The sequence below is a fragment of the Anolis sagrei genome, chromosome 1 (genome assembly GCF_037176765.1).
Source record: "Anolis sagrei isolate rAnoSag1 chromosome 1, rAnoSag1.mat, whole genome shotgun sequence".
Lineage (NCBI taxonomy): Eukaryota > Metazoa > Chordata > Lepidosauria > Squamata > Dactyloidae > Anolis > Anolis sagrei.
The window spans coordinates 337,074,729-337,091,022 of NC_090021.1; the positions used below are offsets into that span (position 1 = coordinate 337,074,729).

The 16,294-nt window shown below is 42.8% G+C and overlaps 1 protein-coding gene across 1 annotated transcript in view; it reads right to left on the reverse strand.

Moving 5' to 3' along the window:
* The window catches only part of SOCS4 (suppressor of cytokine signaling 4), a 38,693-nt gene that overhangs the window by 21,670 nt on the left and 729 nt on the right, over positions 1-16,294 (reverse strand). The gene's annotated exons all lie outside the window — the stretch shown is intronic.

The following is a 16,294-nucleotide window of genomic DNA, read 5'->3' on the forward strand; positions in this document are numbered from 1 at the left end:
GCCTGCATCTATGGCCAGCATCCTCAGAGGTAGTGAGGTCTGTTGGAAATAGGACAATGGGTTTATATATCTGTGGAATGGCTGGGGTGGGGCAAGGAGCTCTTCCCTGCTGGAGCTAGGTGTGAATGTTTCAACTGACCACCTTCATTAGCATTTGAAGGCCTGGCTGAGCCTGGGAAAATCTTTTGTTGAGAGGTGTTAAGATGTGCCTGGCTACCAGTATTAAAAAACTCTAAAATTACAACAGCAAAACAACAGAGAGGAAACAATCAGGGACAGCTAATCACCTCTCAACAAAAGATTGCTCCAGGCACTAACAAGCCACACCAAAAAACTACCAGGCCATCAAATGCTAATCAAGGTGGTCAGTTGAAAACTACTTCTCCTTCTTCTCCTTCTCCTTCTCCTTCCACCTCGCAACAAAAGATTGCCCCAGGCACTGCCAGGCCATCAAATGCTAATCAAGGTGGTCAGTTGAAACGGTCACACCCAGCTCCAGATGAGTTCTTTGCCCCACCCTGGTCATTCCACAGATATATAAACCCAATTTTCCTAGTTCCAACAGACCTCACAACCTTTGAGGATGCTTGCCATAGATGCAGGCGAAACGTCAGGAGAGAATGCCTCCAGAACATGGCCATACAGCCCAAAAAAAACCCCTACAACAACCCAAAGTATGTATAGGTTAACAAGATAGTTTTATGACAGAAAAATTATCCTCATGCTTCCAGTACAGTAGAAGCACACTAATCTGAACTAGATTCATCTCAACGCCATACCTTGCTCTCATTTTCATCCAGTCCCACACGCCCACTTCCAACTTTATCTCTCTCTTCACAACCCAATGATATTTTAATTAAATAACCATACGTATATATAGCTTTAGGACCACTAATACCAGCTATACAGATAAAAATGAAAGGCAGCAGAGACATTAAGTCAATTTTCACCCCAAGGGCAATTTTAATGGAGTGAGCCATTCAGTAAGACAAGCTCCGAAATCTGCTTTTTAGCCTTTATTTTTCACAAAACTGAGTACATGTGAGATATAAGCAGAGTACCTCCGCAGAAAGGATCCTCACATCCTCCTTGGCTATCTTATTTGTTCGTAAGCACAATGAAAACATTTTAAAAGCACTGTGCATTTGACAAAACGCTTGAACATGCAGCTTGCTTTTACATACAGACAGTACAGGGTTAGTCAAAATGCATAGGCCAATAAGCCATTCAATTGAATGGCTTATTGGCCTATGCATTTTGACTAACCCTGTACAATGAAGGGTTCCTCTTGGACCATAGGATTCCGCCACAAGGGAAGTCACCAAAGCATGACAAATGCAGTGGAGCAGTTTGATCCATTGTTCCTTCCCACAGGACTGCCTCTTTAGCTGGATACCATTTCGCTGAACTTAGCATGGAAAGCAAGAATACTTCTGTGTATTCATAGAATCATAGAATCATAGAATCAAAGAGTTGGAAGAGACCTCATGGGCCATCCAGTCCAACCCCCTGCCAAGAAGCAGGAATATTGCATTCAGATCACCCCTGACAAATGGCCATCCAGCCTCTGTTTAAAAGCTTCCAAAGAAGGAGCCTCCACCACACTCCGGGGCAGAGAGTTCCATTGCTGAACGGCTCTCACAGTCAGGAAGTTCTTCCTAATGTTCAGATGGAATCTCCTCTCTTGTAGTTTGAAGCCATTGTTCCGCGTCCTAGTCTCCAAGGAAGCAGAAAACAAGCTTGCTCCCTCCCTGTGGCTTCCTCTCACATATTTATACATGGCTATCATATCTCCTCTCAGCCTTCTCTTCTTCAGGCTAAACATGCCCAGTTCCCTAAGCCGCTCCTCATAGGGCTTGTTCTCCAGACCCTTGATCATTTTAGTCGCCCTCCTCTGGACACATTCCAGCTTGTCAATATCTCTCTTGAATTGTGGTGCCCAGAATTGGACACAATATTCCAGGTGTGGTCTAACCAAAGCAGAATAGAGGGGTAGCATTACTTCCTTAGATCTAGGCACTATGCTCCTATTGATGCAGGCCAAAATCCCATTGGCTTTTTTTGCCGCCACGTCACATTGTTGGCTCATGTTTAACTTGTTGTCCATGAGGACTCCAAGATCTTTTTCACACGTACTGCTCTCGAGCCAGGCATTGTCCCCCATTCTGTATCTTTGCATTTCGTTTTTCCTGCCAAAGTGGAGTATCTTGCATTTGTCACTGTTGAACTTCATTTTGTTAGTTTTGGCCCATCTCTCTAATCTGTCAAGATCGTTTTGAATTCTGCTCCTGTCCTCTGGACTATTGGCTCTCCCTCCCAATTTGGTGTCATCTGCAAACTTGATGATCATGCCTTCTAGCCCTTCATCTAAGTCATTAATAAAGACGTTGAACAGGACCGGGCCCAGGACGGAACCCTGCGGCACTCCGCTCGTCACTTCTTTCCAAGATGAAGAGGAAGCATTAGTGAGCACTCTCTGTGTTCGTCCACTTAACCAATTACAGATCCACCTCACCGTAGTTTTGCCTAGCCCACATTGGACTAGTTTCCTTGCCAGAAGGTCATGGGGGACCATATTGTCGAGGGCTTTCATGGCTGGAATCACTGGGTTGTTGTAGGTTTTTTCGGGCTATATAGCCATGTTCTAGAGCAGTGGTTCTCAACCTTCCTAGTGCCACGACCCCTTAATACACTCCCTCATGTTATGGTGACCCCCAACCATGAAATTAGTTTCGTTGCTACTTCATAACTGTAATTTTGCTACTGTTATGAATAGTAATGTAAATATCTGATATGCAGGATATATTTTCATACACTGGACCAAATTTGGCACAAATACCCAATACACCCAAATTTGAATACTGGTTGGATTGGGGGAGGGTATTGATTTTGTCCTGTGGGAGTTGTAGTTGCTGGGGTTTATAGTTCAGCTACAATCAAAGAGCATTCTGAACTCCACCAATGATGGAATTGAATCAAACTTGGCACATAGAACTCCCATGACCAACAGAAAATACTGGAAGGGTTTGGTGGGCATTGACCTTGAGTTTTGGAGTTGTAGTTCACCTACATCCAGAGAGTTCACCTACAATCAAAGTGCGTTCTGAACTCAACTAACAATGGAATTGGCACACAGAGCTTCCATGACCCATAGAAAATACTGCAAGGGTTTGGTGGGCACTGACCTTGAGTTTGGGAGTTGTAGTTTACCTACATCCAGAGAGCACTGTGGACTCAAACAATGATGGATCTGGACCAAACTTGGCACAAATACTCAGTATGTCCAAATGTAAACACTGATGGAGTTTGGGGAAAATAGACCTTGACATTTGGGAGTTGTAGTTGCTGGGATTTATAGTTCACCTACAATCAAACAGCATTCTAAACCCTACCAACGATTAAATTGGGCCAAACTTCCCACACAGAACCTCCATGACCAACAGAAAATACTGTGTTTTCTGGTGGTCTTTGATGACCCCTCTGACACCTCCTCGCGACCCCTCCAGGGGTCCCGGCCCCCAGGTTGAGAAACACTGTTCTAGAGGCATTTTCTCCTGACGTTTCGCCTGCCTCTATGGCAAGCATCCTCAGAAATTGTGAGGTCTGTTGAAATTAGGAAAATGGGTTTATATATCTGTGGAAAGACCAGGGTGGGACAATTGTTTCGCCTGCATCTATGGCATCCTCAAGAAGCTTGTGCGCCAGCTGCGGTCTACCCCCCTGTTTAAGGAGTTCCATTGGCGGCCATTTATTTTCCGGTGTCCCAATTCAAGGTGCAGGTTATCACCTACAAAGCCCTGAACTGTTTGGGACCCGTCTACCTGTGTGACCGTATTTCCTTCTACAAACCTACACAATCCCGTCGATCTTCTGGGGAGGCCCTCCTCTCTCTCCCACCTCTGTCGCAAGCACAACTTGTGGTGATGAGGGAGAGGGCCTTCTCTGTGGTGGCCCCTTGACTCTGGAACTTGTTTCAGGAAGAACCTAAAAACCTTGCTGTTCCTTGCTGTTCCGGTGTGCCTTTGAGGAATGATCAACAATCCCGTACCTTGACCAAATTCAGCACAAAGTTCTCTTTGATGCACTTTATCTAACCCCTTTAGTGAAATTAAACCCAATTTTTGTCCCACCTGAACCTCCCACCAGATACACTAAACTACTTATCTCACCTAGGGTTTTGAAAATTGTATTCTTTGCAATTGGCCCTACCCACTCTGTTCAATTTCTTGCTATTTTATATTATATCCTGTGTTTATCTTGTCTTATTTTTCTTTTGTTATATTTTATTATATTTTATTTTATGTATTATTGTATGTTTGTATTCTTTTTGCTTATTTGTAATTGTTGGACTTGGCCTCATGTTAGCTGCCACAAGTTCCCTTGGAGAGATGGTGGCGGGGTATAAATAAAGTATTATTATTATTATTATTATTATTATTATTATTGGATTTCAATTCCCACAATTTCTAACACCCGGTAGGCTGTTAGGAATTGTGGGAGTTGGAGACCAAAACACCTGGAGGGCTGAAGTTTGCCCATGCCTGATATAGATGCATCCTAACTGACTAATGGTTAAAGACCAGGAAATGACCCATCCCTACATTTCTGTTGAAGGGAGTGTGACCTCTAAGGATATGTCCAATGTAACAACACAGCTGTAGGCTACAAATAAATATCTCAAACTAATGTAATCATACACCCAAACCAAACACTCAGCCACTTGTTCCTTCCCAGCCAAGATAGAATCATAGAATCATAAAATCAAAGAGTTGGAAGAGACCTCATGGGCCATCCAGTCCAAACCCGTGCCAAGAAGCAGGAATATTGCATTCAAATCACCACTGACAGATGGCCATCCAGCCTCTGTTTAAAAGCTTCCAAAGAAGGAGCTTCCACCTCACTCCGGAGAAGAGAGTTCCACTGTTGAACGGCTCTCACAGTCAGGAAGTTCTTCCTCATGTTCAGATGGAATCTCCTTTCTTGTAGTTTGAAGCCATTGTTCCATTGCGTCCTAGTTTCCAAGGAAGCAGAAAACAAGCTTGCTCCCTCCTCCCTGTGACTTCCTCTCACATATTTATACATGGTTATCATATCTCCTCTCAGCCTTCTCTTCTTCAGGCTAAACATGCCCAGCTCCTTAAGCCGCTCCTCATAGGGCTTGTTCTTCAGACCCTTGATCATTTTAGTTGCCCTCCTCTGGACACATTCCAGCTTGTCAATATCTCTCTTCAATTGTGGTGCCCAGAATTGGACACAATATTCCAGATGTGGTCTAACCAAAGCAGAATAGAGCATGGGGAGCATGACTTCCCTAGATCTAGACACTATGCTCCTCTTGATGCAGGCCAAAATCCCATTGGCTTTTTTTGCCGCCACATCACATTGTTGGCTCATGTTTAACTTGTTGTCCACGAGGACTCCAAGATCTTTTTCACACGTCCTGCTCTCAAGCCAGGCATTGTCCCCCATTCTGTATCTTTGCATTTTGTTTTTTCTGCCAAAGTGGAGTCTCTTGCATTTGTCACTGTTGAACTTCATTTTGTTAGTTTTGGCCAATCATCTCTCTAATCCGTCAAAATTGTTTTGACTCCTGCTCCTGTCCTCTGGAGTATTGGCTATCCCTCCCAATTTGGTGTCGTCTGCCAACTTGATGATCCTGCCTTCTAACCCTTCATCTAAGTCGTTAATAAAGATGTTGAACAGGACCGGGCCCAGGGGGGAACCCTGCTGATGGCACTCCGCTCGTCTCTTCTTTCCAGGATGAAGAGGAAGCATTGGTGAGCACCCTCTGGGTTCGTCCATTTAACCAATTACTGAATCACCTCACCGTAGTTTTGCCTAGCCCACAATGGACTAGTTTGTTTGCCAGAAGTTTGTGGGGGACTTTGCCTTACTGAAATCCAGGTATGCTACATCCACGGCATTCCGTGGATGCCCATTCTCTCTCAGATAGTTTAATAAACAGCCATCAGAAAGCCAACTATTAAATACTCTTGATCCGTAGGGTTTTTCAAGGATGCTAACCATATTAATATTGATCGAAAGGTCGCAGGTTCGATTCTGGGGAGCGGCGCGAGCTTCCGCTGTCAGCCCTAGCTCCTGCCAACCTAGCAGTTCGAAAACATGCAAATGTGAGTAGATCAATAAGTACCGCTCCAGCGGGAAGGTAACGGCGCTCCATGCAGTCATGCCGGCCACATGACCTTGGAGGTGTCTACGGACAACGCTGGCTCTTCGGCCTAGAAATGAAGATAAGCACCAACCCCCAGATTCGGACACAACTGGACTTAATGTCAGGGGACTACCTTTACCATTACCTAACCATATTAAAGGTGCCACCTATTACAGAATATGCTCCAATAGATTTCAGAAAACTGGTAAATGGATTTCCCCCCAGTTTGTGCATTTTGTGTCTTTGTGCCAAAACTCCACCCATCCTCTGCTTTAAAAACGGTATGCACAAAATATTATTTAAAATTTGCTTGCATCTTAAAGTAGAACTAAAATACGAATGCCAATGAGCAATTTTATTCTGCAACATACCGTATATACTCGAGTATAAGCCGACCCAAATATAAGCCGAGGCACCTAATTTTAGCACAAAAAACTGGGAAAACGTATTGTCTCGAGTATAAGCCGAGAGTGGGAAATGCAGCTGCTACGGGTAACTCTATATAAATAAAAATGTAATGTTAGTTCGTGCTACCATCAGAACTCAAAAACCACTGGGGGAATTGACACCAAATTTGGACACAAGACACCTAACAGTCCAATTTATGTCCTCCACTCAAAAAAAATGATTTTGTCATTTGGGAATTGTCGTTGCTGGGATTTATCGTTTACTTACAATCAAAGAGCATTCTGAACTCCACCAATGATGGAATTGGACCAAACTTAGCACACAGGGCACCCATGACCAACAGAAAAACTGGAAAGGCTTGGTGGACATTGACCTTGAGTTTGGGAATTATAGTTCACCCACATCCAGAGAGCACTGTGGACTCAAACAATGATGGATCTGGACCAAACTTGGCAAAAATATTCCATATGCCCAAATATGAACACAGATGGAGATTAAGGAAAATAGACCTTGACATTTGGGATTTGTATTTGCTGGGATTTATAGTTCACCTACAATCAAAGAGCATTCTGAACTCCACCAATGATGGAATTGAACCAAACATGGCAACAATAATGAGAGAAAAATAATAAATGTAATAATAATAATAATAATAATAATAAAGTAAAATAATGGAAATGCAATAATAACAGTAATAATAGAGTAAAATAATAAATGCAATAACAATAACAATAATAAAGAGAGTATTAAATGTAATAATAATAATAATAATAATACTGTAAATGTAATAATAATAGAGTAAAATAATACATGAAATAAAAATAATACTAATAACAGAGTAAAATAATAAATAACCTTGACTTGAGTATAAGCTGAAGGGAGATTTTTCAGCCTAAAAAAGGAGGCTGAAAAACTAGGTTTATAGAGTATTGCTATATAGTCAAATATGTATTTTTTTGTGAAGGAAGTGTACAGCAATGAAAAACTAAAAGGACAAAAGAGCTGAATAGCAAAGTGTAATGCTGCATGTTCAGAAATGGAGAGTAAGTAAGCAAGTTATTAATACAACTCAGCAAAACCTACTTCCCAGCTTCAGTAAAGGAGATTTAGGGGTCACTATTCATGAGACTCGATACACAGGCAAGTAAGTTCTGACTGTACTATTCATGCCAGGAAACCCACTTCTACCTCTTTTGATCTGAACTCATAAAGACACAGAGCCAATGAAGTTAAAGTTTTGGACTAGGACAGTGGTTCTCAACCTTCGTAATGCCGTAACCCCTTAATACAGTTCCTCATGTTGTGGTGACACGCAACCATAACATTATTTTCGTTGCTACTTCATAACTGTAATTTTGCTAATCATAGAATCATAGAATCAAAGAGTTGGAAGAGACCTCCTGGGCCATCCAGTCCAACCCCATTCTGCCAAGAAGCAGGAATATTGCATTCAAATCACCCCTGACAGATGGCCATTCAGCCTCTGTTTAAAAGCTTCCAAAGAAGGAGCCTCCACCACACTCCGGGGCAGAGAGTTCCACTGCTGAACGGCTCTCACAGTCAGGAAGTTCTTCCTTGTGTTCAGATGGAATCTCCTCTCTTGTAGTTTGAAGCCATTGTTCCGCGTCCTAGTTTCCAAGGAAGCAGAAAACAAGCTTGCTCCCTCCTCCCTGTGGCTTCCTCTCACATATTTATACATGGCTATCATATCTCCTCTCAGCCTTCTCTTCTCCAGGCTAAACATGCCCAGCTCCTTAAGCCGCTCCTCATAGGGCTTGTTCTCCAGACCCTTGATCATTTTAGTCGCCCTCCTCTGGACACATTCCAGCTTAGAGTCAATATCTCTCTTGAATTGTGGTGCCCAGAATTGGACACAATATTCCAGGTGTGGTCTAACCAAAGCAGAATAGAGCATGGGGAGCATGACTTCCCTAGATCTAGACACTATGTTCCTCTTGATGCAGGCCAAAATCCCATTGGCTTTTTTTGCCGCCACATCACATGGTTGGCTCACGTTTAACTTGTTGTTATGAATCTCAATGTAAATATCTGATATGCAGTATGTATTTCCATTCACTGTACCAAATTTGGCACAAATACCCAATACGCCCAGATTTGAATACTGGCAGGGTTTGGGAAAGGTTGATTTTGTCATTTGGGAGTTGTAGTTGCTGGGATTTATAGTTCACCTACAATCAAAGAACATTCTGAACTCTACCAATGATGGAATTGAACCAAACTTGGCACACAGAACTCCCATGATCAACAGAAAACACTGCAAGGGTTTGGTGGGCATTGACCTTGAGTTTTGGAGTTATAGTTCCCCTACATCTGGAGAGAACTGTGGACTCAAACAATGATGGATCTGGAGCAAACTTGGCACAGATACTAAATATGCCCAAATGTGAACACTGGTGGGGTTTGGGGAAAAAATACCTTGACATTTGGGAGTCGTAGTTGCTGGGATTTATAGTTCACCTACAACCAAAGAGCATTTGGAACAATGTCTAGAATCAGTGGGGTTTCTTTCTCTGGATGTCTTAAAAATAAGCTACCGATTGTTAGGAATTGTGGGAGTCGAAGTCCAAAACACCTGGAGGGCCCAAGTTTGCCCAGGCCTGGTCTAAAGGGAAGGGAGGCAGGCAATATATGTTCATGCAGCTTCCCATTTATTTTGTTCTGATCTCTATAGAAAAAGCTTCCCAGTGCATCTCCTATCTTGCTGCCGTTAAAAATGTCCCAGATCCACTTATGTTACTACATCAGGAGTGGAGACATAGTTATATTGTACATACAGCAAGAGCTGCCAGATGTACAAGCTGGGTTCAGAAAAGGCAGAGGAACAAGAGACCAAATTGCCAATATCCGCTGGATAATGGATAATGGTTCAAGATTGGGAAAGGCGTCCGGCAAGGCTGCATCCTCTCACCCAACCTTTTTAACTTGTATGCAGAACACATCATGCGAGGATGTGTGGGGCTTGAGGAATGCAAATCTGGGGTGAAAATTGCTGGAAGAAACATTAACAACCTCAGATATGCAGATGACACCACTCTGATGGCCGAAAGCGAGGAGGAGTTGAGGAGCCTTCTAATCAAGGTGAAAGAAGAAAGCGCAAAAGCTGGGTTGCAGCTAAACACCAAGATTATGGAAACAAGAATGATTGACAACTGGAAAATAGAGGGAGAAACCGTGGAGGCCGTGACAGACTTTGTATTTCTAGGTGCAAAGATGACTGCAGATGCAGACTGTGGCCAGGAAATCAGGAGACGCTTCCTTCTTGGGAGGAGAGCAATGTCCAGTCTCAATAAAATAGTAAAGAGTAGAGACATCAGACTGGCAACAAAGATCCATTGCCTAGTCAAAGCCATGGTCTTCCCTGTAGTCACCTACGGATGTGAGAGCTGGACCTTAGGGAAGGCTGAGCGAAGGAAGAGAGATGCTTTTGAACTGTGGTGTTGGAGGAAAGTTCTGAGAATGCCTTGGACTGCGAGAAGATCCAACCAGTCCATCCTCCAGGAAATAAGCCCGACTGTTCTTTGGAGGGAAGGAGACTAGAGGCCAAGATGAAGTACTTTGGACACATTATGAGAAGAAAGGAAAGCTTGGAGAAGACAATGATGCTGGGGAAAATGGAAGGAAAAGAGAAGAGGGGTCGACCAAGGGCAAGATGGATGGATGGCAGCCTTGAAGTGACTGGCTTGGCTCTGAAGGAGCTGGGGGATGTGATGGGTGACAGGGAGCTCTGGCGTGGGCTGGACCATGAGGTCACGAAGAGTCAGAAACGACTGAACGAATGAACAACGCACATTGTATTGTCGAAGGCTTTCATGGCCGGGATCACTGGGTTGTTGTAGGTTTTTCCGGGCTATATGGCCATGGTCAAGAGGCATTCTCTCCTGACGTTTCGCCTGCATCTATGGCAAGCATCCTCAGAGGTAGTGAGGCCTCACTACCTCTGAGGATGCTTGCCATAGATGCAGGCGAAACGTCAGGAGAAAAATTGCCTCCAGAACATGGCCATATAGCCCAGAAAAACCTACAACAACCCAACACACATTGTCTTGAGATTCTATCCTAAAGGGCAGGATAGAAGTGCTTTAATAAAATACAATAAATAACTTAGTATTTTTGTAGTTCCAAGGCCCTCCTGGAGGCCATTCAAATAAATAAACAAACACACATTTTTGCCCCCAAATGGTGGCCAGAGGATATGAAAGAAATTTCTCAACATTTTCCCCAGGCCATTTTAAGCATTTTATGCTTCTCCTTCTCTTCCCAACAGGAAGTGACTGAGGAACTGACTTCCAGGCACTTCTGTTTAGAAAAAAAAAAAGGCTTCTCTGACCCAAAAATGGCACAGACGGGACGAAAAAATATTGCAGAATTCCCACCCACTAAAGAGCATTGGATGAAGGAGAAAATCAACTTTTTTTCCAGAGGGTGTGTCTTTCCAAGTCTCATGAAAGAGGCAATAGCTCCTCCCAGACACAAACACTTGCTCAGCTCTGTTTTGTTTGTTTGTTTGTTTGTTTGTTTGCCGTATTTGTATACCACCCTTCTCAGCCCAAAGGCGACTCATTCGATCCATAGATCCACGAGTATTTGATACTGAAATGCCGAAGGCAACGTGGATAAGGCTAGAGATAGACGTGGCATAAAGATGGGCACATTCCCAACTGCTATTTGGCAATTCACCGGGATTGTGGCGCAGCTGGCTGAGTGTCAGCTGCATTAAGATCACTCTGATCAAAAAGTCATGAGTTCGAAGCCAGCCGGGGTTGGAGTGTGTTTCCAACCAATTGTGTGTAGCCTGTTGTTGACCTTTGCAACCCGAAAGACAGTTGCATCTGTCAAGTAGGAAAATTAGGTACCACCTTAAAAAAATGTGGGGAGGTTAAATTAACTGATTTATGAGGCCATAAAGAAGACTCCAGCAAAGCATTCCAGCGGGGAAGCATGCGGGGAATGTGGAAGTGCTTCATCAGCATCGCAGATGGACGAGGAAAGCAACAGCTCCCCTGGCGGCCAGAAAAAGTTAAATAGCCTCTGTGTATGTCTGTCTATGTTTGTATGTCAAAAATTGGCACTGAATGTTTGCCATATATGTGTACACTGTAATCCGCCCTGAGTCCCCTGCGGGGTGAGAATGGCGGAATATAAAAGCTGCAAATAAATAAACAAACAAACAAATAAATAAATTCAAGCTTCAACAAAAACATCTTCAGAAAAGGTTGAAAAAAATAATAATATGAAGACAACATACTGAGAGATGACAGGGAAACCTAAAAGCCTGTGAACATGTCCAAGAGCCCTGCCAAGGTCCTCTGCAAACACCATAATGCCCACCACCCAAGTGAAAGCTTTCATACAGGGACAATTTCATCCTAGATTTTATGTGTTTCCTCCACCACAGACATCCCAGTGTTACTTACACTCTCCATTGGTGTGGAATGTGCATGACCCCACCCACTGCCTCTCTCTTAACCCTTTCCTACTCCTTTCTATGGCACACAGTAAACAGAGGAATGGATCAGTAACTGACTATACTAGAGAGGTTTGGGGTAAATTCACCATGATTTATAGGAGTTGTAGGTACTGGGATGTACAGTTCATCTGCAATCTAGGAGAACTCTGAACTCCACCAACGATGGACCTGGAACTAACTTGGCACACAGAATCCCCATGACCAAGAAAAGATACTGGAGGTCTTTGAAGGGATTTAATAGGAGTTGTAGTTCACCTACATCCAGAGCACACTATGAACCCAAACAATGATGGATCTGGACCAAACTTGGCATGCATACCAGATATGCCCATATTTGAATACTGTTGAGTTTTGAGGGGAATTGGCCCGAACATTTTGGAGTTGTAGGTATTGGGATTTATAGTTCACCTGAAATCCATGAGCACTCTGAACTCCACCAATGATGGAATTTGACCTAACTTGGCACACAGAGCCCCCATGACCAACAAGAAATACTGGAGGTCTTTGGGGAAATTTTATCTTGATTTGAGGGAGTTGTAGTTCAACTACATCCAGAGAACACTGTGAACCCAAGCACTGATGAATGGGGACCAAACTTGGCACACATACCTGATATTCTGATTACTGGAGGGTTTTTTTTTGGGGGGGGGGGGGGATATTTCTTTCTGGGAGTTGTAGTTCTCTCACAACCAGAGAAACTGTGACCTCCACCGATGGTGGACCTGGATCAAACTTGGCACACAGAACCCCCATGACTAGCTCAATCTACTGGAGGGGTTTGAGAAAACTGACTCACCATAGTGGGAGTTGTAGTTTACCCTGCAGAGAGCACACTGAACCCCACCGATGATCCATCCCTAGAGCAAGCTTGCCCAACATAACAAACTTTAAGGACTGATGGAGTTTTTTGGGGTGAGTTGTAGTTCACCCACAACCTTAGGCATTTTGTACAATTTTCAAATAATGCTGGGTACACAAGTTAGTAGTGTAACAAAGTTGCTACACTCCTCAAAATGGAATGATGTACCAACTTATTTTTCCCCCAAAAGCACATCATTATATCTATAAAAATGTAATGTTCGTTTGTGGGAATAACAGAACTCAAAAACCACTGGACGAATTGACACCAAATTTGGACACAAGACACCTAACAACCCAATGTATGTCCTTCACTCAAAAAATTGATTTTGTCAGTTGGGAGTTGTAGTTTCTGGGATTTATAGTTCACCTACAATCAAAGAGCATTCTGAACCCCACCAACGATGGAATTGAACCAAACTTGGCACAGTTCTCCCATGACCAACAGAAAATACTGGAAGTGTTTGGTGGGCAGTGTCCTTTGGTTTTGGAGTTGTAGTTCACCTACATCCAGAGATCACTGTGAACTCAAACAATGATGAATCTGGACCAAACTCTACACGAATACTCAATATGCCCAAATGTGAACACTGGTTGAGTTTGAGGAAAATAGAATCTTGACATTTGGGAGTTGTAGTTGCTGGTATTTATAGTTCACCTACAATCACAGGGCATTCTGAACCCCACCAACAATAGAATTGAGCCAATTCTCCCACACAGAACCCCCATGTGGGTTGCAGCAATGCGTGCCAGGGGACAGCTAGTATCTATATAAATAAAAATGTAATGTTCGTTTGTGGGATTAACATAACTCAAAAACCACTGGACGAATTGACATTAAATTTGGACACAACACTCCTATCAGGCCAACAAGTGACCATCACTCATAAAAACACCGAAAAACACAGTGGAAGAGACTTTAAAAACCAATAAACAAATAAAAAACACATTACAACACATGCACAAAACCACACATATATACACAAACACACATATATGCACATATACACACATATATGCACACACACAAAACACATCTACACAGGCTGGGCTCCAGAATCGCGTGGCAGGGGACAGCTAGTCCTGAAATATATTTTGCCACAGTAAGATACACATCTCATAAATCAACGTGAGTCCTGAAACACTTTCCTATGTACTGTAAACATAATCAAACAAGCCACCCAGAAACATTTTTATCAGCTTGGATATCAACAACAGCCAAAAATATTAACACACAAGAAGGGAGGGGAAAATCCTGGTTCTTTGTGACCTCTCAGGTTTATACTTTTATCATTCTGAACATGTTTCCTGGACTATTTCAAACACACACCGAAGAAGTAAAATAAGACATGCATTTATGTCATTTTTTTTGCTGGTATATCCACTATTTACAAAACTTAAAAGGGTATGCATGTAAGAAAGAGTAACATATGCAGGGAAATTGGAAATGACCGACTGGGAGGAGAAGGAAACCTTATTTTTAACTTTTTAATGGTAGCATAGCTGGACAAAAGTTAAAAATAACATGTCCTGTGCTGGCTTGGGAAAAGGAACAGTAGCTGCAAGACAGAACTGCAAGAAGAAAGGCAACGTGCTAAGGCTGACCTCTCTGTAAATATTATTTTCTACCAACCAGATGTAAACTAAGAGTGGGACCAGCAACGGAGCTAAAAGCTAAAACCTTCTTATTCACATAAGCTTTTCAAGATGGTGTTCCAGATCTAGTCAGGGGGGTCCTGTGGTTTTTAATTTTCAACAGAAAACACTAGAAGGGTTTGGTGGGTTTTGGAGTTGTAGTTCACCTACACCCAGAGAGCACTGTGAACTCAAACAATGAAGGATCTGGACTGAACTTAGCATGAATACTCCACATGCCCAAATATTAACACAGATGGGGTTTGGGGGAAATAGACCTTGACATTTGGGAGTTGTAGTTATTGGGATTTATAGTTCAGCTACAATCAAAGAGAATTCTGAACTCCACCAATGATGGAATTGAACCAAACTTGACACACAGGACTCCTGTGACCAACAGAAAACACTAGAAGGGTTTGGTGGGTTTTGGAGTTGTAGTTCACCTACATCCAGAGAGCACTGTGCACTCTAACAATGAAGGATCTGGACCAAACTTGGCATGAATACTCCACATGTCCAAATATGAACACAGATGGAGTTTGGGGGAAATGGACCTTGACATTTGGGAGTTGTAGTTGCTGGGATTTATAGTTCACCTACAATCAAAGAGAATTCTGAACTCCACCAATGATGGAATTGAACCAAACTTGACACACAGGACTCCTGTGACTAACAGAAAACACTAGAAGAGTTTGGTGGGTTTTGAAGTTGTAGTTCCCCTACATCCAGAGAGCACTGTGGACTCAAGCAATGAAGGATCTGGACCAAACTTGACATGAATACTCCATTTGTCCAAATATGAACACAGATGGAGTTTGGGGGAAATGGACCTTGACATTTGGGAGTTGTAGTTGCTGGGATTTATAGTTCACTTACAATCAAAGAGCATTCTGAACCCCACCAACAATAGGATTGGCCCAATTTTCCCACACAGAACCCCCATGACCAACAGAAAATACTGTGTTTTTGGTGGTCTTTGTCGAGGTAATTTTCAAGGGTAATTTTCAATGGTAAGCAAACAGTATTCCCCCCCCCCCCCCCCAACAATCATTGATATATATTTTCTGTTCGTCATGGGAGTTCTGTGTGCTATATTTGGTTCAATTCCATCATTGGTGGAGTTCAGAATGAGCTTTGATTGTAGGTGAACTATACATCTCAGTAACTACAACTTGCATATGTCAAGGTCTATTTTCCCCCAAGAGCGCCTCAAGAGTGCCCCTGGGCAAAATCAACTATACTGCAAATGCTTACTTTGCGTAATGCGTTGAGCCACCCCTGGCCATCCATATCTATGTATATGGCAGATATAGTATCATAGATTTGAAAGGGACCTCTAAAGAAAGACAATAATATGCTGCATGTTCCAGAGTAGGCAAACTAGACAATCTTCACATCAACACTGACAAAGAAACAACAAGAAATACTGTTGACCCACAAACATAAAGGAATTACATATATTACAAACCAACACACCTTCTCGTTACTTTATTTTCCAGATCACCAGACTTGGCCACAGCAATGCGTGGCATGTGACGGCTAGTATATTATAAGTTTCCTTGTCAATGCTTTATGCTGGAGAAGTGATTCCAAAATTCAACATAACACTCTTTAGAAAAGTTTTGCCATCAGGGATTAAGTTCTACCCCATGATGGTGATTTTGTTTCCACCCCTGAAAGAGCTACAAACAGAGGATATCCTTTCCCCACATTGGAGGAAACACAGTATCCAA